General features: G+C 32.4%; 1 long non-coding RNA gene across 3 annotated transcripts; it reads right to left on the bottom strand.

The window, feature by feature from the left end:
* Nucleotides 1-16608: 16608 nt before the first annotated feature.
* On the bottom strand, nucleotides 16609-18581 carry LOC145044812 (uncharacterized). 3 transcript variants are annotated; one of them, XR_013681695.1, is made up of 5 exons: nucleotides 18276-18581; nucleotides 18074-18125; nucleotides 17915-17998; nucleotides 17256-17434; nucleotides 16609-16995 (listed from the first exon to the last, which is right to left on the bottom strand). It is a non-coding gene; the product is annotated as an uncharacterized LOC145044812 (long non-coding RNA). The 3 variants fall into 3 exon arrangements; XR_013681694.1 differs by having other exon boundaries at nucleotides 17306-17434; nucleotides 18276-18580; XR_013681693.1 differs by lacking the exon at nucleotides 17256-17434 and having other exon boundaries at nucleotides 18276-18579.
* Nucleotides 18582-25289: the final 6708 nt, after the last annotated feature.

Below are 25289 nucleotides of genomic sequence, written 5' to 3'. Positions count from 1 at the left end.
AATTGTGTGCTCACCATATGTACTCCATCCCCCACATGGTTGCCTTAAGGACATTTATTTGCTGAGGAATCCCCTTGGCAGTAGTGTCCATCTCGATGATAGTCCATAGACTAGGTCCCTTGTGTTAGATGTTTTAGGGATGTAAAGTGAAGATATTGGGAATGAGTAACCGGGTTTGTTTGGTTTGATAAAGTTAATAAACTTATTTATTGTGGGTTAAAAACCCTATGTGCTCAGCAAGTTTCCCAACCTGACCTACTCAGTTTATTTATATCATAGGTGTCGATATGAAGCGACATTACACTGAGAGATTTAAAGAGATTTAGATCACTAGTGTAAATAAATGTAAGTTCCGTTTATGCTTATATTCCTGTATTGATGATGACGTCCCAAACGTTTTAAAATGAATAAAATATGTTTCTTCCAAAATATTTTGATAACGTATTTATCATGTTTTTCTGGGAACAAATTCCGCAACATTTTTATGAAAAGAAATACTCTGATTTTTATAAAGCATAAACAAAATCGATCTTTTCTGGCCGTGAAAATGGGGACGTCTCAGTTGGTATCAAAGCATTATTTTAAGCGAACTAGGAATTTGTAGGATTTCTAGACATAAACTTAGAATGTTGAGCGATGATTGTGAGGTGTGAGCACTAGCTTATTTTAGGAATTATGCCTAAAATGCTTTTATGTGCTAAATGCTTTGTGCCTGACATGCTATTATTTATTCAGATCTATGGTATGTTGCCGACCGGATCTGGAAACCTTATGTGTTTAGGATTCTAAGCGTTTAACTACAATATTAGAACTAGCATATAAATGTTTCGGAGTGATAAGGATGATTTAAACGTCAATCCAAAATAAAGATCTAGATTCACCTTATTCGGTGTACAGATCAAGATGGCAAGGACCCGTAGCAGAAACGTGAATACAAATGGGAACCGAGATCAGCCCCCAGTGATACAGCAAATACCAGTCGTAGTAGAAGTTGCACCCGAGCCAATCACGATGGCCGGAGTGCAAGAATTGATCCAGATGATCTTGGATCGTCAAATGGAGGAAACAAGGCGTTTACTTCAACAACCTCGAGAGGAAATTACGATGCCTCTTGAACAGCCCGAGATGAATGACGGGCAGTCTGACGAAGGGAACGATAGTAGGACCATTGGTCAAGTTAATCCCCCAGTGATTAGGAGGAACAATCATGATGAAGGAGTCGAGAGGAATGGATGCAAGTACAAATATTTTCTAACTTGCAAGCCATCGACTTTCACTGGGAAGGAAGATCCGATCGGGGTCATGGATTGGATCTCAGAGATGGAATTGGCCTTCATGACATGTCGTTGCAAAGGCAAGCTACAAACCACGTTTGCAGTACGTCAATTCAGAGGAGGCGTTGTTCGCTGGTGGAATACCCTAGGGAAGACTTTGAGCCCCAATGAACCCCTGCAACTGGCATGGGCAGAGTTTCTGGTGCAATTTAAATGAAAGTACTGCACAGCTCAAAACTTACTCGAGCTAGAGAACCAGTTCCTGACCTTGAAGAAAGGAAGCATGTCAATTGATGAATACACCAACAACTTCACAGAGAAGATGGAGTTCGCCTTACGTCTTGTTCTAGATGAGCTGACGAAAATCGACAACTACGCAAAGGGACTTCCATGGGAGTACGCGGTGCAAGTGCGTCATGCACCTACTCTGGAGGCAGCTATCTAGGCTACCAAGTCTATGGAAGATATGATTAAGGGAAGAACTGCCAACAAGATTGAGGTTGGCAAAAAGAGGAAGTTTAACGGGTCTACGAGGCCCAAAAAGAAGATCAAGTCTGGTTCAAAGGAGTTTAGCGGAGGAGGAAAAGTGAAATGGTGCGAGAAGTGCAAGAAGAATCACTTTGGGAAATGTAGCGAAGAAGTGACTTGCTACCAGTGTGGGAAGACCGGACATTACGCCAACGAGTTCACCGCCAGCAAAAGGGTGTGTTATGAATGCCGTGAAGAAGGGCATGTTGCAAAGGATTGCCCGAAAAAGAAAGAGGCGGCAAGACCAAACATTTCGTCAAAACCAATGGCAAGAGCATTCCGTATGATCCTAGACAAAGTAGCTGACGATGCAAGGAATCAGGAGTGAGGATGGATACATGGAGATCAAGTTATGAAGAAGCCATGTAGATAGTGTCATGTGGTGTAGCCTATTAGAGGCATAATCTAGGGTGAACTTGAACACCCATGTAATCATTTAAAGAAATAATATAAAACCTTCGTTTTGATATTTTATGTGTTAAGTTTCTATGTGATTTTCTTGCATGGTGACTTGGAAAACTACGGGACAATACTTGGGACAAGTATGAGTAGGTGTGAAAGGTAGTAGAGGCCTATACTACCGGAAGCACAGGACTCACACTTGGATCAGGGAAAGTCAAAAGGTTACCAAGAAACTAGTAATTGATTTTGTTCTATTTAGGTATGTCGTTACCATTATTCGGTAATGACTAAGAAGATTGTTGTTATCCTGACCCTAGTGGTCATATCACATTGAGTCCGACTACGATGAGTAGGTCACGTGGTTCAGAGAACCAAGTTTGATGTAGCATCCGACTTAAACCAAACGATTGAAATCAAAGCGATCAATAGAAGTATCACGCTCGTTGTTAAAGAAGTTGGTAGCTAGAAATGCTACGTATAAAAATGTGATTATATCACATTAGACGATGAAGGAAGGCATATTCCATTCCGGAATTTGACTCTAAGAGACCTTAGTCTAAGCATTGCTACATACGATGATAGGTCATTAGAATATGACACATCGGTCAATTGTAGTAATCAAATTAACTTATCCTATGTCTGTTAAGAAGAATAAGGAGTCTCTGAAAAAGAATTAGATTGTGACACGAAGGTCATGATCGAAAGTCTAACGAGCAGGTGCAAGACCGAGCACCGCCTGCAGTCAAGGAGTCCAAGAGTTAGATACTCGTTCGAAGCAACATAGAAGTTACAGTTATTACCTAGGATGAAGTGATAATGTATGGAGTCATTATACAATCCTGTTTCGTTGATGATTCCGGGACGTAATCATCCTAAGGGGGAGATAAATGTAACGCCCGTAGATCCGGGCTAGTCAATTTAGAGGCAATAGGGGTCGAAAACGACTTTTCGACAAAATATTATTAATAATAAATAATCTCAACCAAGTTTTAGTATATGTTACAAGGTTTCCGTACATATAAAGAGCGTCGAAATCCGAGTTATAACAAAGAAGTTATGACCCATCAAAGTTTCACAACGGAACCGACACGATACCGGGAGGCGTAAATAGTGAATTTACGATAGAGTGAGATTTCGCCTTAGCGATCTAAACAAAATTCGTAGTATATGTTAAACCGATAGTGTGCATAAAAAGAACATCCAAATCTGACTTCGTATGAGGAAGTTATGATTTTTCTAAGATTTAGCATAGAAGTGCACAACTCGAAATCTGAATTTTAGATCGGTCGATTTTTTGCCATAATAATCTAAACGATAAATGAAGATATCGTTAGTAGGAGTTAAACGGTAAAAAGATAGTTGAAAACGGAGCTCGTATGCAAAAGATATGGACGAAGCTTAATCCCTACTCTTCGAGCGTTGCGAATTCGATACAGTTTTGTAAATCTAAGATAGGGTGAGAATTAGCCAACGAGGTCTAAATGAAAGTTGAAAATCTCATTAATAGAAACTCAACGGTAAAAAGACAATCAAAAACAGAACTCGTATGAAAAAGTTACGGACGATGCTTGGAGACTACTTTACTATACAATTCCTATAAATAAAAGATGAACTCTTCATAATTTCCTCACACCTTCAAACCTTTCTTTCTCTCTCTAACTTCTCTCTAACCTCCCTAAACCCCTCCCAACTCTAGGGAACCTCCCTATCACGAGAAGAAAGCCCCGGAGCGCCCGACAGCTCCGAGAAGAAAAGCTTTCGGCTCGGAAACGCTGCTCCAGCAAAGCCCGGTTTTTAATAAAAACCCGCTGTAAGTGAGTTACGCATATACTATATTTAATATAGCTTTTATTTAATTATAGTAACATTATTAGGACCTTAAAATAATTGTTTGGGCTATTATTATGAGTTATATTGAGTGTTATTTAATGCTTATATAATAGTAATAATAGCTAGACTATTAATTAGTCGCGATTAACGTTAAAACTAAACTCTAGTGGTATCAATACTAGGTTTTGGTCAAGGAAAAATTGTTTTAAGAAGTAACGAAGTCCTGTACGAGTGCCGAGTCACCACCTTACCAGGTGAGTGCATAGTTACTTTCAACTTACACATAGATATGAAGTATTTTATATAAATTACGTGCTATGTGTGCATATTATCTGAATACTTCTTATCTATGTTGGATGAACGTTTTATACATGTTTTCAATGATTTAAGTTGTATATGTATTTTATATCTACAAAATGTGTTGGGTAAAACATGGGTAGATGTAATAGTTATTGTGTGACAAAATAAAATAATTAGAGGCCTCGTTATAGATGTTATTGATGATCCAGTCATCTAGCGGAGTCTAGATGACGACCACGGACTATTCTAGATAGTCCAGTGGAACACTAGTATGCTCGCAACCTGTAGGTGTTTATTTGAACTGTGTGTTTATTTGAACTGTGTGCTCACCAGATGTACTCCATCCCCCACATGGTTGCCTTAAGGACATTTATTTGCTGAGGAATCCCCTTAGCAGTAGTGTCCATCTCGATGATAGTCCATAGACTAGGTCCCTTGTGTTAGATGTTTTAGGGATGTAAAGTGAAGATAACGGGAATGGGTAATCGGGTTTGTTTGTTTTGATAAAGTTAATAAACTTATTTATTGTGGGTTAAAAACCCTATTTGCTCACCAGGTTTCCCAACCTGACCCACTCAGTTTATTTATATCACAGGTGTCGATATGAAGTGACATTACACTGAGAGATTTAAAGAGATTTAGATCACTAGTGTAAATAAATGTAAGTTCCGTTTATGCTTATATTCCTGTATTGACGATGACGTCCCAAACGTTTTAAAATGAATAAAATATGTTTCTTCGAAAATGTTTTGATAACGTATTTATCATGTTTTTCCGGGAACAAATTCCGCAACATTTTTATGAAAAGAAATACTCTGATTTTTATAAAGCATAAACAAAATCGGTCTTTTCTGGCCGTGAAAATGGGGACGTCTCAGTTGGTATCAAAGCATTATTTTAAGCGAACTAGGAATTTGTAGGATTTCTAGACATAAACTTAGAATGCTAAGCGATGATTGTGAGGTGTGAGCACTAGCTTATTTAGGAATTATGCCTAAAATGCTTTTATGTGCTAAATGCTTTGTGCCTGACATGCTATTATTTATTCAGATCTATGGTATGTTACCGACCTGATCTGGAAACCTTATGTGTTTAGGATTCTAAGCGTTTAACTACGATATTAGAACTAGCATATAAATGTTTCGGAGTGATAAGGATGATTTAAACGTCAATCCAAAATAAAGATCTAGATTCACCTTATTCGGTGTACAGATCAAGATGCCAAGGACCCGTAGCGGAAACATGAATACAAATGGGAACCGAGATCAGCCCCCAGTGATACAGCAAATACCAGTCGTAGTAGAAGTTGCACCCGAGCCAATCACGATGGCCGGAGTGCAAGAATTGATCCAGATGATCTTGGATCGTCAAATGGAGGAAACAAGGCGTTTACTTCAACAACCTCGAGAGGAAATTACGATGCCTCTTGAACAGCCAGAGCTGAATGACGGGCAGTCTGAGTTAGGGAACGATAGTAGCACCGCTGGTCAAGCTAATCTCCCGGTGATTAGGAGGAACAATCATGATGAAGGAGTCGAGAGGAATAGATGCAAGTACAAAGATTTTCTAACTTGCAAGCCATCGACTTTCACTAGGAAGGAAGATCCGATCGGGGTCATGGATTGAATCTCAGAGATGGAATTGGCCTTCATGACATGTGGTTGCAAAGGCATGCTACAAACCACGTTTGCAGTACGTCAATTCAGAGGAGGCGTTGTTCGCTGGTGGAATACCCTAGGGAAGAATTTGAGCCCCAATGAGCCCCTGCAACTGGCATGGGCAGAGTTTCTGGTGCAATTTAAATGAATGTACTGCACAGCTCAAAACTTACTCGAGCTAGAGAACCAGTTCCTGACCTTAAAGAAAGGAAGCATGTCAATTGATGAATACACCAACAACTTCACAGAGAAGATGGAGTTTGCCTTGCATCTTGTTCCAGATGAGCTGATGAGAATCGACAAGTATGCAAAGGGACTTCCATGGGAGTACGCGGTGCAAGTGCTTCAGTCACCTACTCTGGAGGCAGCTACCTAGGCTGCCAAGTCTATGGAGGATATGATTAAGGGAAGAGCTGCCAACAAGATTGAGGTTGGCAAAAAGAGGAAGTTTGAGGGGTCTACGAGGCCCAAAAAGAAGATCAAGTCTGGTTCAAAGGAGTTTAGCGGAGGAGGAAACAAAGTGAAATGGTGCGAGAAGTGCAAGAAGAATCACTTTGGGAAATGTAGCGAAGAAGTGACTTGCTACAAGTGTTGGAAGACCGGACATTACGCCAACGAGTTCACTGCCAGCAAAAGGGTGTGTTATGAATGCCGTGAAGAAGGGCATGTTGCTAAGGATTGCCCGAAAAAGAAAGAGGCGGCAAGACCAAACATTCCGTCAAAACCAATGGCAAGAGCATTTCGTATGATCCTAGACGAAGTAGCTGACGATGCAAGGAATCAGGAGTGAGGATGGATACATGGAGATCAAGTTATGAAGAAGCCATGTAGATACTGTCATGTGGTGTAGCCTATTAGAGGCATAATCTAGGGTGAAATTGAACACCCATGTAATCGTTTCAAGGAATAATATAAAACCTTCGTTTTGATATTTTATGTGTTAAGTTTCTATGTGATTTTCTTGCATGGTGACTTGGAAAACTACGGGACAATACTTGGGACGAGTATGAGTAGGTGTGAAAGGTAGTAGAGGCCTATACTACAGGAAGCATAGGACTGACACTTGGATCAGGGAAAGTCAAAAGGTTACCAAGAAACTAGTAATTGATTTTGTTTTATTTAGGTATGTCGTTACCATTATTCGGTAATGACTAAGAAGATTGTTGTTATCCCGACACTAGTGGTCATATCACATTGAGTCCGACTACGATGAGTAGGTTACGTGGTTCAAAGAACCAAGTTTGATGTAGCGTCCGACTTAAACCAAACGATTGAAATCAAAGTGATCAATAGAAGTATCACGCTCGTTGTTAAAGAAGTTGGTAGCTAGAAATGCTACGTATAAAAATGTGATTATATCACATTAGACGATGAAGGAAGGCATATTCCATTCCGGAATTTGACTCTAAGAGACCTTAGTCTAAGCATTGCTACATACGATGATAGGTCATTAGAATATGACACATCGGTCAATTGTAGTAATCAAATTAACTTATCCTATGTCTGTTAAGAAGAATAAGGAGTCTCTGAAAAAGAATTAGATTGTGACACAAAGGTCATGATCGAAAGTCTAACGAGCAGGTGCAAGACCGAGCACCCCCTGCAGTCAAAGAGTCCAAGAGTTAGATACTCGTTCGAAGCAACATAGAATTTACAGCTATTACCTAGGATGAAGAGATAACGTATGGAGTCATTATACAATCCTGTTTCATTGATGATTCTGGGACATAATCATCCTAAGGGGGAGATAAATGTAACACCAGTAGATCCGGGCTAGTCAATTTAGAGGCAATAGGGATCGAAAACGACTTTTCGACAAAATATTATTAATAATAAATAATTTCAACCAAGTTTTAGTATATGTTACAAGGTTTCCGTACATATAAAGAGAATCGAAATCCGAGTTATAACAAAGAAGTTATGACACGTCGAAGTTTTGCAACGGAACCGACACGATACCGGGAGGCGTAAATAGTGAATTTACGATAGAGCGAGATTTAGCCTTAGCGATCTAAACGAAATTCGTAGTATATGTTAAACCGATAGTATGCATAAAAAGAACATCCAAATCTGACTTCGTATGAGGAAGTTATGATTTTTCTAAGATTTAGCATAGATCGGTCGATTTTTAGCCAAAATAATCTAAACGATAAATGAAGATATCGTTAGTAGGAGTTAAACGATAAAAAGATAGTCGAAAACGGAGCTCGTATGCAAAAGATATGGACGAAGCTTAATCCCTACTTTTTGAGCGTTGCGAATTCGATACAGTTTTGTAAATCTGAGATAGAGTGAGAATTAGCCAACGAGGTCTAAATGAAAGTTGAAGATCTCATTAACAGGAACTCAACGGTAAAAAGAAAAATAAAAACAGAGCTCGTATGAAAAAGTTACGGACGAAGCTAGGAGACTACTTTACTATACAATTCCTATAAATAAAAGATGAACTCTTCATAATTTCCTCACACCTTCAAACCTTTCTTTCTCTCTCTAACTTCTCTCTAACCTCCCTAAACCCCTCCCAACTCTAGGGATCCTCCCTATCACAAGAAGAAAGCCCCGGAGCGCCCGACGGCTCCGAGAAGAAAAGCTTTCGGCTCGGAAACGCTGCTCCAGCGAAGCTCGGTTTTTAATAAAAACCCGTTGTAAGTGAGTTACGCCTATACTATATTTAATATAGCTTTTATTTAATTATAGTAACATTATTAGGACCTTAAAATAATTGTTTGTGCTATTATTATGAGTTATATTGAGTGTTATTTAACGCTTATATAATAGTAATAATAGCTAGATTATTAATTAGTCGCGATTAACGTTAAAACTAAACTCTAGTGGTATTAATACTAGGTTTTGATCAAGGAAAAATTGTTTTAAGAAGTAACGAATTGCTGTCCGAGTGCCGAGTCACCACCTTACCTGGTGAGTGCATAGTTACTTTCAGCTTACTCATAGATATGAAGTATTTTATATAAATTATGTGCTATGTGTGCATATTATCTGAATACTTGTTATCTATGCTGGATGAACGTTTTATACATGTTTTCAATGATTTAAACTGTATATGTATTTTATATCTACAAAATGTGTTGGGTAAAACATGGGTAGATATAATAGTTGTTGTGTGACAAAATAAAATAATGAGAGGTCTCGTTATAGATGTTATTGATGATCCAGTCATCTAGCGGAGTATAGATGATGACCACGGACTATTCTAGACAGTCCAGTGGAACACTAGCAAGCTCGCAACCTGTAGGTGTTTATTTGAACTGTGTGCTCACCAGATGTACTCCATCCCCCACATGGTTTCCTTAAGGACATTTATTTGCTTAGGAATCCCGTTAGTAGTAGTGTCCATCCCGATGATAGTCCTTAGACTAGGCCCCTTGTGTTAGATGTTTTAGGGACGTAAAGTGAGGATAACGGGAATGAGTAATCGGGTTTGTTTGGTTTGATAAAGTTAATAAACTTATTTATTGTGGGTTGAAAACCCTATGTGCTCACCAGGTTTCCCAACCTGACCCACTCAGTTTATTTATATCACATGTGTCGATATGAAGTGACATTACACTGAGAGATTTAAAGAGATTTAGATCACTAGTGTAAATAAATGTAAGTTCCGTTTATGCTTATGTTCCTGTATTGATGATGACATCCCAAACGTTTTAAAATGAATAAAATACGTTTCTTCGAAAATGTTTTGATAACGTATTTATCATGTTTTTCTGGGAACAAATTCGACAACATTTTTATGAAAAGAAATACTCTGATTTTTTAAAGCATAAACAAAATCGGTCTTTTCTGGCCATGAAAATGGGGATGTTTCATTTGTGGCTTCCAAGTTCTAGTGAAAAGTCATGAGATATGAAAGGTAATCTGGTAGTTTGTACGATGTAAAAAGTTTTGCAACGTATACCTGAAATCTATCCAAGAGAGCTTATGTAGTTATTGCACTTAGACTAATACCTCTAACCAATTAAGGTTGAAGTTAATCACCCTTGCTTAAGCATGTAGGATTTGAGCGAAAAAAGTGAGATATATTTATATATAAAAGAGAGAGAGAGAGAGAGAGAGAGAGAGAGAGAGTTACAAAAGTTGAAAGAATTTTGGATCTAACAAAGTATGAAGATAAAAGGATAAAAAATTATGAAGAATCAAAAGTTGAAGATACCAAAAGTCAAACAAAAAGGTGTTGAATTCAAAGATGTTAAAGAGAAAATATCAAAGTAGAGGTGAATTCAAGTAGCTCCATTGTTGTATCAAAGTTGTAATTCTTTCTAGCACATATGTATGCTTGGGATGCTTAACCAAAAATACCTTGAGGTTAAGAAAGATTTATGAGGATGGATTCAGAGGGTTTCAAAAATGAGTGTCGTACAAACAAAGGGTTGAATGTTCATAAGGTTTGTGAGTATTTAGGAACCTTATACACAGATATGTGCATTCAGGTCTGGTATAATGGTTGGGTTCTAAATGGATTATCTTATGTGATGTTGTTGATGAATTTTTAACTTAAAATATTAGTTTCCTTTGGGGGCAAGAAAAAGATAAGTGTGGCGTATTTTGATATTGCCACATCTATACATATATTTAGGCATTATTCTAATATATTTATGCTACATTTTAGTTAATAATGAAGATATTTGGTACTTATAATGTTTAAATTCTATTTTGTAGCTAAAAAGGGCATTATTGAAGAAAAGGGACCAGAAGTGGGAAATATTGGAGCTTGGAAGGACTGGAGATTGAACGGGAGCTTAATGGAGCTTAAAAAGGAAGAAAAATCAAGTAAAGACACTTCCCATGTCGTGGAAATAGAGTAACACCCCGTGTTTGTAAGAAAATATGTGACGTTCGTGCAAAGACAAAACTCAAAATGTGAGCTTGATCATTCTAGAAGATTTATACGCGATATCTAGTTTCCTTGTCAGACATGGATTTATACTGAACTCATGATGTGAGATTCTAATTCTCACGGCGTGAGATACGATTTTAGGAAACTATAAATACTCCTTTGCACATTCGAGTTAAGGTTGTTGGATCTGATTTCCTAGAGTTATAGTCGAATTCAGAATTAAGAGGAGAGCGTAAAACAACCTTGGATGAGAGATCGATTCGAGATTGAAGATTAGAAGATCATACATCACATTCGGTTTGCATTAATTCAATCATGTTGAGTTCTTATGATTTAGTGTGTTTACCTTCATTTAGTTAGATGAAACCAAAAACTATGAGTTAGTTTCTTATTTTATGGATTATATGAATTTGGTTTATGCATCTCATTGATTATCATTACCTATCATGTTAAATTTTGCATCTTTGTTGCTTTGATCAAGTTAAGGGTAGTTTATTGACCATTTGAATTACATGAACTTGTTTACCTAGCAGTTTATGATCATTAAATTGCTAGAGCTAGGCGTAATCACATCTTAGATTAAGTGATAAAGGTAACAACTTTAGTTGTATTGGAGAATATAATTTGATCATAATTGTGTTTAATTAATTGTCTTGGTATAGATAATTATCTTGGATATATCTTACGTAGCTCAATCATCATTAATAACCAATTCTATGTTTGCTTGTGTTTGATCATTGCATAGTAGTTCATGAATTGGTAAAAATATTAGTAAATCGGATCAAGACTGTTAATTATATATAAATTGATAAACAACTTTATTAATGCATAAATAAGAACTAACCATAAGAAGAAAGAGGATTCATGACTAAACGAAAGTGTTTTTAATATCTTGATAACATTTGTTTTTAGTTAAGTATTTGTTTAGTTTTAAGTTAATCTGAACTTGCAAAATCAGATAAAAACCCCTCACTTTAGTTAATTTTTTTAGATTAATTTTTAGTAGTTAAATTATTAGCTAAAACCGTTCTCTGAGTTCGATACCCAACTTACTTTCTTATACTATAAACTGACTAGGTACATTGTCTATAGGTTCATTAGTAAACAAGAAGTTAGGTTTATAAATATAAAGCTAGATAGGTATAATTTGTACACATAAACAATCAAACCGGAAAAGTAGTTTTTAAAACATTGTTCTAAGTATGCTAAGGTATTTCCCTTGAAATCGCAAACTTTTTAGGCCCAATGCTTATGTAGTTAAAATCATAAAGTTGCACTGGCATATTTTAGATAATTGATTTATATACTACTATGTACTAGTTGGTTGATTTTATTTTCTTACTTGATGTATATTAAGATTTTTTGTATTGGAATTAGTATATTAAGGGTAATAGTTGGTGACCAATTTAAATTATTGAAACAATGGTATTATATGAACTTTAACAAGTTGGATGGTCGAATGTGAACAAAAAAAAGAAATTGTCTAGATCTGAACAAAACCAATAGTTCATTACCCTCATGGGTAATTATCTTTGTCGCATATATCCCACATAAGTTGTAACTTGTTACAACCATTTATAATGATAACTAGGTGAATGTCCGCGCGTTGCGCCTAAACACCTATATAGTTGAAATCTTTACAAATATATATTTTTTTAATATAACAATAATGTTGTTGTTAAATTTGATATAATAATTCGTATACTAAATTGATATAATATATTGATTATTTTGAATTATATGATAATATATACACGTATTATAACTGTATAATCTCAACCATTTAAATGACTTCTACCCGCGAGTTAGTCATGAATAAAATTAAATATAATATATGGTTTAATGTTATTTATAGTTTTTGTTATTGTTAATTAATTTTTTTAAATTTATGTTCTTAACGTTTTAATTTCTATCATTATAATTATTTAAAACATCAGACATTGTTTTTTGATTTTAAAAGTAACAATATAATCATTTATATAGAGTTATTTTTAACTATTGTTATTGTAAGTTATTTTAAGCTACTTATTTGAAAACTTTTAACGATTACACAGATATCTTTAGAAAATATTTTAGTTAAATTAATATTATAATTTAATGTTTGCATTTAGCACTTCAATTTATCATTTTTAACTATTCACAGAATATTCATTGAGTTTTTTAAGTGGAACTGAAATTTATACTTAAGTTGACACTGTAATGTTATATTTAAATTAACAATTTAAGTATTTTGTCCAAACTGTTCTAAAATTTTAGCTTTTAATTGATAATGGTTTATATACAACAACATATTAAATCTAATTAATTAAGTATAATATGTTAAAAGTTAAAGACATAACTTTATAAGTAGAAGTAAATATATTATTTTAATATTAAAATTTAGTTTATTTATTATTACACTTTAGGTTTGATATTTATGTAACCTTATTAAACAAATTATAATCATTATTAAAAAGACACTACAATTTATCACTTTTAACTATTTACAAAATATTATTTGGGTTGTTTAAGTTAAACTAAAATTTATATTTAAGTTGATCGTGTAATGTTATATTTAAGTTTATAATTTAGATATTTTATACAAATTGCTCAAAAGTTTTAGTTTTAAAATGATAATGGTTTACATCCAAAAATATATTAAAACTAATAAATTAAGTATAATATGTAAAAAGTTAAAAAAAAACATAACTTTATATGTAGAAGTAAAAATATTCTTTTAATATTGAAATTTAGTTTATATATGATTACATTTTAGGATTGATATTTATTTAATCTTATTAAGCAACTTATAATCATTATTAGAAAGAAATTGAAAAGTCATGAGAGTTTCAAATGAATGTGGTGAAAGAAAAAATGCATGGGAGTTTCAAATGAATGTAGTGAAAGAAAAAATATTCCATTTATAATATAGTACTAGGCGTAACCTCGTGCGTTGCGTAATAATGCATTTAAATGGTTAAAATAATTATGGGAAAAAAATAGAAATATCTTGAAATTTACGTTTTTAGTCATGTTTTGGGTATTAACTGAATTATCAAATAATATAAAAATCCATCAATTTGTATTTTGATACTATCTAATATAGTTCATATCTTATAAACTTTACTTTTGCTTTTATAATATCCAATATATATTATAAGTTTTTGTATAACATTAATAAAATCTACTTTTTTTATGTCCGATAATATTTTTTTGGATAAAATAATAAATAAGTTGTTTTGAATGAGCTATTAATAAACAATATTGAACTAATAAACTCTGTATTATTACACTATTTATATTACACCAAAACATCCAAGGTTTCATATATGAACTTTCAAATATTAAACATTGAAATTAAGAATGAAGTCATACAAAATATATCATTATACATAAATGTCATCAAGAGTTTTAAAATAAGTCGATTAGTAATATGATATTTAATTTTAATTACATATTTTGCAGGGCATACGTTTGACTTTATGTTGGTGCGTCGAGAATAATCTTCCTTATTTTTTTACCTAAAAATTAAGGTGAATAGGAATATAAAATAGATATTACTAAGCATTAATAAAATAATTAAAAATTGTATGTAGATCTCCTACCACCGGTTAAAGACAACATACCTTTTAATGGTATCGATTCCTATATGAAATTAAAGTAGTCATTCTATGTACACCTTGTTTTCTAATTACATAAACAATTATGAGTAACCAAACATAAAAATGTTATCTTTATGTAGGAAAAATATATTAGTTAACTTACAAAATAAATAATATAAGTTTAAGAGTTAGGAGTTTCAAAACTTTAATATTTTTATTAATCAATCAATAAACTAACACATGTTGAAATTTTTACAATCATTATTAAAAAGCATTTGAAATATTATATTTTAAATGAATTTTGGTTGAAGTGTTTTGACCTATATATATATATATATATATATATATATATATATATATATATATATATATATATATATATATATATATATATATATATATATATATATATATATATATATATATATATATATATATATATACTACTAGTGTACCCGCGCAATGCAGCGGCGGCGATTTGTTTTATTCCGGCGATTAGTTTCCGAACGAAAGTTAGTTTCATTTAGGCGGTCGTCAAATCGTTTCATTTTGATTTGTTTCATTCTGACGGTTTGTTTCTTTCAGCGATTAGCTGTCTCTAGACGGCCAACAAATAGTAATTTATGTCTATTACTTTTTACATGGCAGCAAGCGGCAATTGGTTTCATTTAACGAATAATGTTTTCTTTCGATGTGCTATTAAAACTTTGTAGTTTAGCCTAAAAATGAAAAAGATTGTATTAGTTTAGTTTAAATATATTATTATGTTAATTTTGTTACAAATAATAATATGTTGTTATTGTATGTTAAATATGAAAGCATATTGCTATTATAGTTTGAGCGGTGTAACATTAACATTAACTCATTATAGGTAATTATAATTTGTATATTGCAAATGTGGGTACTGATGTTGAGGTATAAGTATTATAACTTGATTGGTTTTTCAAAATATGGTATCTTAATAATATGAAATAAAAAGTGTATTGTACTAATAATAAATATATAAAAATATCTAATTATGGCAAAATATAGCATATATTTTGAGATTTTTTTTTATCTTATAACAGTTGAAGTCCAAAAGTATCAGTAAATGTATTCCCGTGATATCAATGGTTATGAATAGTTATTTTTATGATCATCTCTTTTTGACAAATGTTATATTCCAAAAACATACTACAGACACTATGTTTTTCCATAAGTATGGATAATATTTAAAATTGTATTGAATATCACAAAAAATTAATGGATGTCAATAACAAAGCATCTGTTATTTTTATGAAATGTATTTGATTAATCGTTAAATTTTGACCATTTTTAAAATGACAAACAAATGTTAATAAAAGACTTCGTTATTAGTTTATAATAATAAAAAAATTAAACCATAAATCCTATTCATAACATAAATTCTAAATAAACTATTGTACTTGGTTTGCATAATTAGATTCAAAACCAGTTCAACACATTAGTCTTTTTTTTCTAAGATATCTAATATTCAAACTTTATTTTAAAATAAATTCATCATAATGAAGTTTTTAATATTATTAAACTGTTAAATTACGTAAAATTATTATAGTTTGTTTTTTAAGCCACAAATGTTTCTTCTAATTTAACTGATAAATTGTTTGTCTATAAAATTCTCTTGTATATGTTTCTCGTAAATGAAATGCTAGAATTCCTAATATCCTTAGGAAGAATTTCAAATCTTAATAGGCTTAGTTTTAAATACTAAATTCCATGTGGTTACCAACACCTTATTAAAAGTCTAATCCAAAATTTAACTATTTTAAGTATCGTAATTTAGAATTTATGTCTTAAATAGCTTTAGTTTCCTAGTTTTTAAATATGAGTGCCAATACATTTTGTGGTTACCAACACCCTTACCAAAAATACACCCTTATGAACAATACATATATATATTAAAAGTACTTCCACTAAGTTTTTATAGAACTTGAGTTATTAACTTAGGTAATTGCATGTTGCTATCTAAATTCTATTTCAAACAATACACACGCATAAATAGGTCACTAATAGGCACGATAATGTATAGTTTTAAAGTTTTATCGACAATTAGGAGGTTGATTTTCATAGAAGTGTTGATCTTTTTGTGGATGTATACTTGAAAGGGGAAAAACAAAGACAAGATACATTTGTCAAGCAAAATAATATATGGGAAATATGCACACTAATACTAAGAGCATGTTCATAGAAATATTAGAGAAGACTTGTCAATCAGGTTACAACAGCCCCAATTCAATTACAAAATGAATCCATTAAAAGCTAAATAAATAAACACAAAACCCAAGAAACTCCAACTCAACTGGACCTACGGGGACCAAAGGGCATAAATAAGAGAATTTACATCAAGTTAGAGCAGCAAAAGACAACATCTTTCCTTGTGGAAACATCATCATCTTCCAAATAAACTACAACTGATAAAACAAATAAAAGCAGGTAAGTATCGAGGTTTCTCCTGCACAAACCATCCTCCAAAAGTTGTTGTCCTTGTCAAACTCCCGCACAGTCCAACAAAACTCATACTTGACCCCGCACAATCTCATACTTTAGTGCACCTGATACAACAAGTATGTCAAACTTTTGTTTCTTTATGAAAAGATAGATCACAAAATTTCTAGAGTATAAATTAGCAACTTGGCCCTAAATTTTCATACAACTAAATGAGAACGTAGGCTTTGAAAAATGAAAGAAATGACATATAGCCAAGGAGAAGATAGATCATCATGACATGATATTGAGGATGGATCTGGGGTTAAAAACATTAAGATATAAAAATTTGAATGATAGCAAACTTAGATTGAATAAAAACATACACCTATAAGATATTGGTTACCAACTTTAGCACTTATTTCAAGAACACTTCACCTGATGTTATCTTCAGATATAAACAACCACAAACACAAATGAAAATAAAGTCAAACCCAGATCCAGTTTTAGTTTACTTGGTTAGGCTTTGTTATATTTGGTTCACATGGGTTTCAACCCATAGATGCCCTACAAGAAAAGGGGAAGAAAATTGAGTTAGTTTGATAAATGTGTAAATGGAGATTTGCAGGTAGACACTTAGGAAAAAAATCTACATAAAAATAAAATCCATAATTTATTGCAAAATACTCTCCTCCTTTCTCGATGGTAGACTCTCATAGATTAAAAAAAACAACCAGATTAGGGTGACAATTCGTCTTCGTATTCAGGGAGAAGGGAGTAGCTATAGAAAATGAACAGAAGTCGTGGTTGGCTGATCGATGCAGACAATGGAAGTCGATCAATTTCAGGTTAAGATTTAAACCGAACCCTAAAACCCCAGAATCTGATTTGGTTAAATGAACAACATTGGGTTTGTATAAAGCCCAAAAAAATAGATAAAAAAACTCTAGTAACCCTGAACCAATAGATCTTGAAACACTCAATAGATTTACTAAGAAACAGCTGAAATGGTTCGTTCAACAAAAAAAAACGCAATAGAAATATAACCTGCTAATATTCTAAAACACCAAGTAAAAGCAGAGTTTCGTTCAGCATCAATGGGATGCTATGCTACGTACCAGTTTTTTGGACCTGAAAAAAACGTGTTCGTTCAACATTCTTGAGAAGAAAACACATAAATCAAACCAAGTTAGAAAAAAAACGAACCTTTCTCTCGTTTGTCCGCACAGTCTTTGAAAACTTCAAGATTGCATGAGCCCTAGCACATGAAATCGAAAACAACACAAAAATCAGTTAAAACAGGACAACAAGTATGAGATTTTGGCGAGATTTTTGTGGCTAATGGCTTTCGTTCAACATCCTGGAGAACAAAACTAAAAAACCAAAACAAGTTATAAGAAAAACAAACCTTTCTATTGTTTTGTTCCGCACAATATTTGAAAACTTCAAGATTGTATGAGCCCTAGCACATGAAATCGAAACAAACACCAAAATCGGTTAGCACAGGACAAAAGGTAGGTGCAACGACGGTGGTGAATATGGATAAGGGTTTTGAGCGAGATTTAGGTGGCGTTGTGAATGATTTACGAGAGGAGGAGAGTTATTTGGCTAATTCACGATTACGAGATGAAGGGATTTTTGGATGTGGATATTTGCTGATGGACAGTGTAACCGTGTAATGAGAAGAAAGAAATATTAGGTTGTCCATTATGGCATAATTGATAGAAGGATCCGTGTATTTTCTTTGATTTCACATGGATTACGAATAGCAAGATCATGACCGTTTATTTTAGATCCAAATGTCCATAATTGATTTCCTTGACTTTTAAGACAAAATTTTTAAATTAAAATTTTAAATTATAGGGTCCTACAGAGATAAACTCTTTATAAGATGGTATATATATATATATATATATATATATATATATATATATATATATATATATATATATATATATATATATATGAAAAATATAACATATGTATGAGTTTTAATTAATCATCTTTTTGAAACGGTACAGTTACAAAACAAAAAAACATATTTAAAATATTTAATTAAATATTTTCGACATCACCCTATAAACATATGATCAATATATTAACGATTAAACCACAATATACAATGAATGTATTCCAATAATCCAAAAACGAAGAAAATATAAAAACGAATTTTTAAACAAACTTATAAATTAAAAGTTCTATTATAATAGCATATCTCCAAAAGTAGTCATAAAACCTCAACCCAACACAAAACCTTTTAAGTTTATTTTCTTTCTGAAATTTATATATGATTTGTATGCATGTCTTCCCAAAAGATTGACATTTTTATAGTAAACTTTTCACTAAATGCTAATGAAACATAATATAAGTTATAAAACTTTTGAGTGCTAAATCATAATTAAGAAAACTTTTGAGTTGCATTAGTTAAAAAAAATGGGGTTTCAAATGAATGTGGTTTGAGGAAGTTAAAAAAAAAAAAAAAAAAAAAAAAAAAAAAAAAAAAAAAAAGAGGATTTCAAATGCATGAGATTCAAGAAAAAAAATGCTAGCTTTATAAGTATTACAATAATCCAAAAATGAAGAAAATTTAAAAACGAATTAGTATAACAAACTTACAGATTAAAAACTCTAATATAATAGCATATCTCCAAAAATGCTCATAAGACATCAACCTAACACAAAAACTTTTAAGTTTGTTTTCTTTCTGAAATTTGTATATGATTTGTATGCATATATATCTTCCCAAAAGATTGACATTTTTATAGTAAATCTTTCACTAAATGCTAATTAAACATAATATAAGTTATAAAACTTTTGAGTGTTAAATCATAATTAAGAAAACTTTTGAGTTGCATTAGTTAAAAAATAAGATTTCAAATGCATGAGATTCAAGAAAAAATGTTAGCTTTATAAGTATGTATGATGATATGATATGTGAATATTTTTAATAAATTTGTTGCATTCAAGTGTAAAAAAATTATCTAAATATTAACAAAACAAAAATTAATTATCTTAACAAAGTCATTTTTTTCAAAAAGTATAAAAAATTTACAATTTAGTTTATTTAAAAGATAAATATTAAATTATATAAATATAATTAATTATGTGCTTTACTCTACTTTTTATATTGTAACTAGTTGGGGTACCCCACTCCGCGGGGTTCGGTTACGACCAGGGTTTTAATATTTTGGTTTTCGATTATGTACATCGTATAGTCATAGGTAGTGTGTTGTTGGTGACCGTATTTGTTAGTATGTAGTAGGAAGTAATATTTGTGTTTTAACGGATATTTTATTTTGTAACATGTATGTATATATATGGTAAATTTAGAGGTTTAAATTGAATGGATTTTCATTGCATTTAGATGACATTTTCATTTATATATATATATATATATATATATATATATATATATATATATATATATATATATATATATATATATATATATATATATATATGAAAGCGTGAATGAAAAGCAAAAACGAATAATATTATAGTGTATTTGCATGAAACCAGAATGGAATCCATGATTGTAGAGATTGAAATGCTCTTTTATGATTCCATTCCATTGCCATAACTGTTAGTAACCTGAGAACAAAACCTCGAATTACCGAAATACCCTTTAGGTCCACCGACTGCAACCCTATTCACATTCTGAGCACCCGCCGCCATAGTTTTCAACGTTTTTAATACTTCCATTTTAGTTAATATTTATTTATTTTTTTAATACCGACGTTTGAACTATCAACCTGTAAAATAGAAACATATATTTGATATAAAATAGACCCATTAACATTTACTAAAAAAATATATATTAGTGATACAAATATGTATGGTAGAAATAATTATCTCAATATTGTATCTAATAAACATAAACAGGACATGCAATTACAGAGGTTCTACACAAACCATTTATTTGACTTTTTGCAGAAAAACATACAGTCAAAGTACATGAATGTGACCAAAAATCCATAAGGATCTAAGAATTGAGAATTTGAAGAAGAATCTAAAGGGAAATCTTCTTTATTTTGTGTAAAATGGTTTCACATGGTATTTGTAACTTTAGAAGTGACACAATCAATTAACATATTAGCAAAACCCCAAAAGAGATAACTTCAATTTTGAACTTAATATTGTTTAATCAGAATCTGTATACTCAAGAACTAAACATAATCAAAGAATGTATGATGAACCATAACCCACCTCTTGGTAACTCTATAAGGATGCAAATTCTTCCATTTTCCTCTCTCTATTTCTTCCGTGTTCACTGTGTCAAAACAAAGTAAAATATTCTGCAGAAAATTAGGGTTAAGAATCAAAAGCAAATGATCAAAAATTAAAAATTAAATGAAAATAGAGACATTGTTCAACAAATATAAGGAGACTTCGAAAAGCTTACAATCAATTGAAAGTGAACAACTTCGAAAAATCAAACATCCTTAACACTATATTGTTATTGGAGAGTGGTGGGGTGTCAGATCGATGGTGGGTGCAGAAGAAGACAACGCATATCTCATATGAGTGAATGTTTTTTTTTTTTTTTTGTAATTTACATCTAAAAAGAATTTACCTTGGAACTCTCCACTTTTGATAACCATTTAGCGAGATCTGTTGCCAAGGAGATAACCACCTTTTGCAATAGTGAACCAACTACCAAACAATGTGTACAAGTACAATCTGAATGCTTGTGGTGGTTTCCTTCTTACTAAAATATAATAAGCAAAATAGCATGCGTTATTTCATCTCATATATAGTTTAGAAAAACATTTTATTTAAAAACAACAAAAAATACTCACATGTCAGCAATTTCTGTAGTTTATGAGGAATGACATCCCACTACCTTTTTCTATTTCAAATTACAAAAAAAAAAAAAAAAAAAAAAAAATAGAACACCCACAACCAAAAATAAATTCAAAGATCTGATATTTATAAAAAAATTTATTTAACTATTCCAAACTCTTGTTTCCCATGCCGTCAAAACAGACGACCCATTTTTATATTCTACTATAACTCTATGTGATTTTTACATGACCTTATGATAGGAAGATGATTGAAAGAGCATGCAAGGTTTATAATAAATAAAATAATGATATTTTAGTGAAGTTTCCATTTTTTGAAGAAGGTTTATAGAGGTTAAACAAAAAGGCACCCCACCAATTGTCATTTGAACAGGGCAATCAATTATATCAGAAAAAGCTTTTCTGTACGCCAAATAAGTACAACTCCTTCAGATCAAAGGTTTTGCTAACACAAAAAATAAGCTAAAAAGGTCAATGTCAGTCAGATGCACATTTATAGGTATTAAATTAAAGATTAAAGATACCATCCAAAAGGCGGACTGACCTTGTTTTGCTTGTTTTTTCCCGGATGAGATAGGCAATCTGTATGGTGTGGTTTTCCGATATATCTAACTTAGAGAAAAGAAATGAATTTGAAGTGGAGGAGAATGCAATGAATGTGTAACCATACCAAAAAAATGTAGATGGAGATGGAGTAGTCGGGTTGTTAGGAAGAATATCATAAGTTATTCACATGATCTATAAGTTGGTTAGAAAATAAATAATGTGCCCATGATTTATTAGAAACAAAAAGTTAGAATAATTATTTATCACTTTATTAATATAAGGTGCTCTGCATTCGAACTAATTTTAATATAGTATTTTATGAATATAATATGTTTAATTGGTTAGTTTATTAATAAAGTGATAAACCATGACCAAATAAATAGATTTTAGCACCTGTTAATGATTATTTGTTTAACAGATGCTACTAAACTAACCAAATAAACCATGAAGCAAAAGCATATCCTCTATTCCTCCTCCTATTTGCTGTTGACCTTTTTTTTTTCAGGTTATGTATGACCTTCAATATATAAGACTGCTGATCTGGGAGCCCGAAAAAACAAACATGACCCACAAACCAATTCCAGAAACAGTGGAATGGCCCTTTATAGATTTGAATCTAACCTGACTTTGATTTTGTTCTTGATCCAATGTGAATGAAAGAATAATGTTTGGAAAACAACTATTGCCCAAAGACCACTCCAATTTAGCCCTTCTGAAAGAAACATCGATTTATTAAAAGTCATGTATTCAAGCTTAAAATTGAAAATGGTGATTATTTTATTAAGAATAAGTGAGATAGAGCTACAGTAAGCAGATAGATTGGGTTTATCAAACCGGTCGCTAAAGGATTTTCATTATATGATGTATTTCACTTATGTTTGATATATTAAAACAAATTTTGAAAGACATTTTTCTCAAAATACTACAACACCATCCACCATTTTAAGGTAGCAAACTCCTGGCTAGCTTTTGGTGGTTTTTATATATTTGAAACCAGTGTTTAGTCTGTCATCAAAGTGACTCACCAAGACTGTAGCAAAATTGTGGTTATGTAACAAATAATGGGGTTTACATAAGCAGACAATGTAAACACTTGAAGTCTTATCTTTTTCCCCAATCTTTGGATTCGCTTACTCTAATTCATTGATCATTGATATTGTATTTTGGTAGAAATGGGACATTAGGTGATGAATACAGACCTATTCGAATTGTACTTCAAAAGAGCACATTTAGATCAAGATGGATATGTTAGTGGCGCTGAAGCTCTTCGCTTCATTCAAGCATCTGGTTTACCTAAGTCAGTTGTTGCTCACATATGGCGATGGCTTGATACAAACCGAAATGGTTACCTTACTCGAGTAGTGTGACAACCCGAAATTTCTATTATGTACAACATTTCAATTAAATAGAAGTCAGAACAGTTTCTGCTAACTTTTAAGCTTTTTGAAATAAGTTTGAGTCCTTTTAAGTTAGTACTTTAGGAGATATCATGAGAGAGGATGCCCTAGGGTTTATTGTACATCAATAGAGTTCCAAAAACTTCAAGAATTTGGAGTTTATGGCCCAAATGGTATTTAGACCGTAAACCCTAGTGACTATATATATGGCACTTAGCCATTTTTCACACTTTTCCACCATTTCAAAGTTAGAACTCAAATCCTCTCATGTAGCATCCGACTTTTCCTCCTAAATCTTCAATTTGTAAGTGTTTCTAGCCTTATTAAGTTGATATATTACTTAATCTAGTGATCTAACACACTTTCATCCGTGAAATTATTCCAAAAGGTTAGATCTTCAAGTTTCACCAAGAACATCAAGAACACACACTAGTGTTCTTGGACTTTTAGCACCTTTTTAATCCTCTATCTTGTAAGTACTTCTATCTTAGAGTATGTTAAGGCTTGATACACTTCTTTACATCAAGAAAACACAAAGAAACACCAAGATCAAAGGTGTTTACGGTCCAAGAACACCTTGGACCGTAAACCCTAATTTAGGGGACAAAGTGACCCTAGTCCTTTCACAAGCATTGGAAACTAGTCTAGACTCATTCCTTTATATGTTTAGGACTTGAAAACATAAAAATACCATATTCCATAAGGTTTTACGGTAGTAAACCCAAAGGTAAATGGTCTTAGGGCTGTAAACTCCTCAAAGGAGGGAAATGGTGCCCTAATCTCTTCTAAAGGCTTAACCTTCAAATAGAAATGCTTCTAAGGACTTATAAGGCTTCAAAACACAAACTGGTCAAAGGAGCATGAGTTTACGGCTGTAAACTCATGGGTTTACAACCGTAAACTCAATGAGTTATGGTCACAAAACCGTAAACTCAAATGAAGGGTTCCCTTGAACCCTAAACTCAATAGCAATGTCCTACAACACTTAGATGCAATCCTTAGGACTTATATCACTTATATAAGGTGTTTTACATGTCCTGGGATGTCTTAAATTTGTTAATTAGTTGTTTAAAGACTAACTAGAATACATATATGTGATATTATATGTTAACTAGGATTATCGTGTGTGTTCAAGTCTTCACTTGACACTTAGCATCCTATTCAGTCCGTTCATCCAAACCACTCACTACAGGTGAGTTCATACCCCTTAATTAACCTTTTATATGTTTTTAAATGTTTATAAATGTTTTATGGGGGGATACAAGTTGAATCATGCTAATTGTTATATCAATCACATGTCATTAATAACTAGCATGCAAATGGATTTACTATACGTTCTTAAACGTTTTTACATGTTTAAAACTCTTTATCAACCTATCTTACATACTAAATGTTTCTTTTCAAACTCTGTTACAATTTTGTTTCAAACAAAGGTTTCCTTATACTTTAAACTATTCTTATCAAACAAACTCCTTTCAAATCGTTTTACAAACTGACACCAACTCATCCTTTCTTAGTTACTAAAATTTTCAATGGTTTTACAAAAATTCTTTTATACTTTTATATTGTCAAAATGCATGCCTATGTTTGTATAGTTACATAAGTAATGTTTAAAGGACTTAGGAAGGCTAGCTCGCTTTATCTCCTTTTCCTCGTTGGGATGTGGCTTTAGGGCAT

The sequence above is a fragment of the Lactuca saligna genome, chromosome 1 (assembly GCF_052625555.1).
Source record: "Lactuca saligna cultivar CGN05327 chromosome 1, ASM5262555v1, whole genome shotgun sequence".
NCBI lineage: Eukaryota > Viridiplantae > Streptophyta > Magnoliopsida > Asterales > Asteraceae > Lactuca > Lactuca saligna.
Note: the sequence above shows the minus strand (reverse complement) of the source record. Positions and strands in the feature narration are given on the sequence as shown.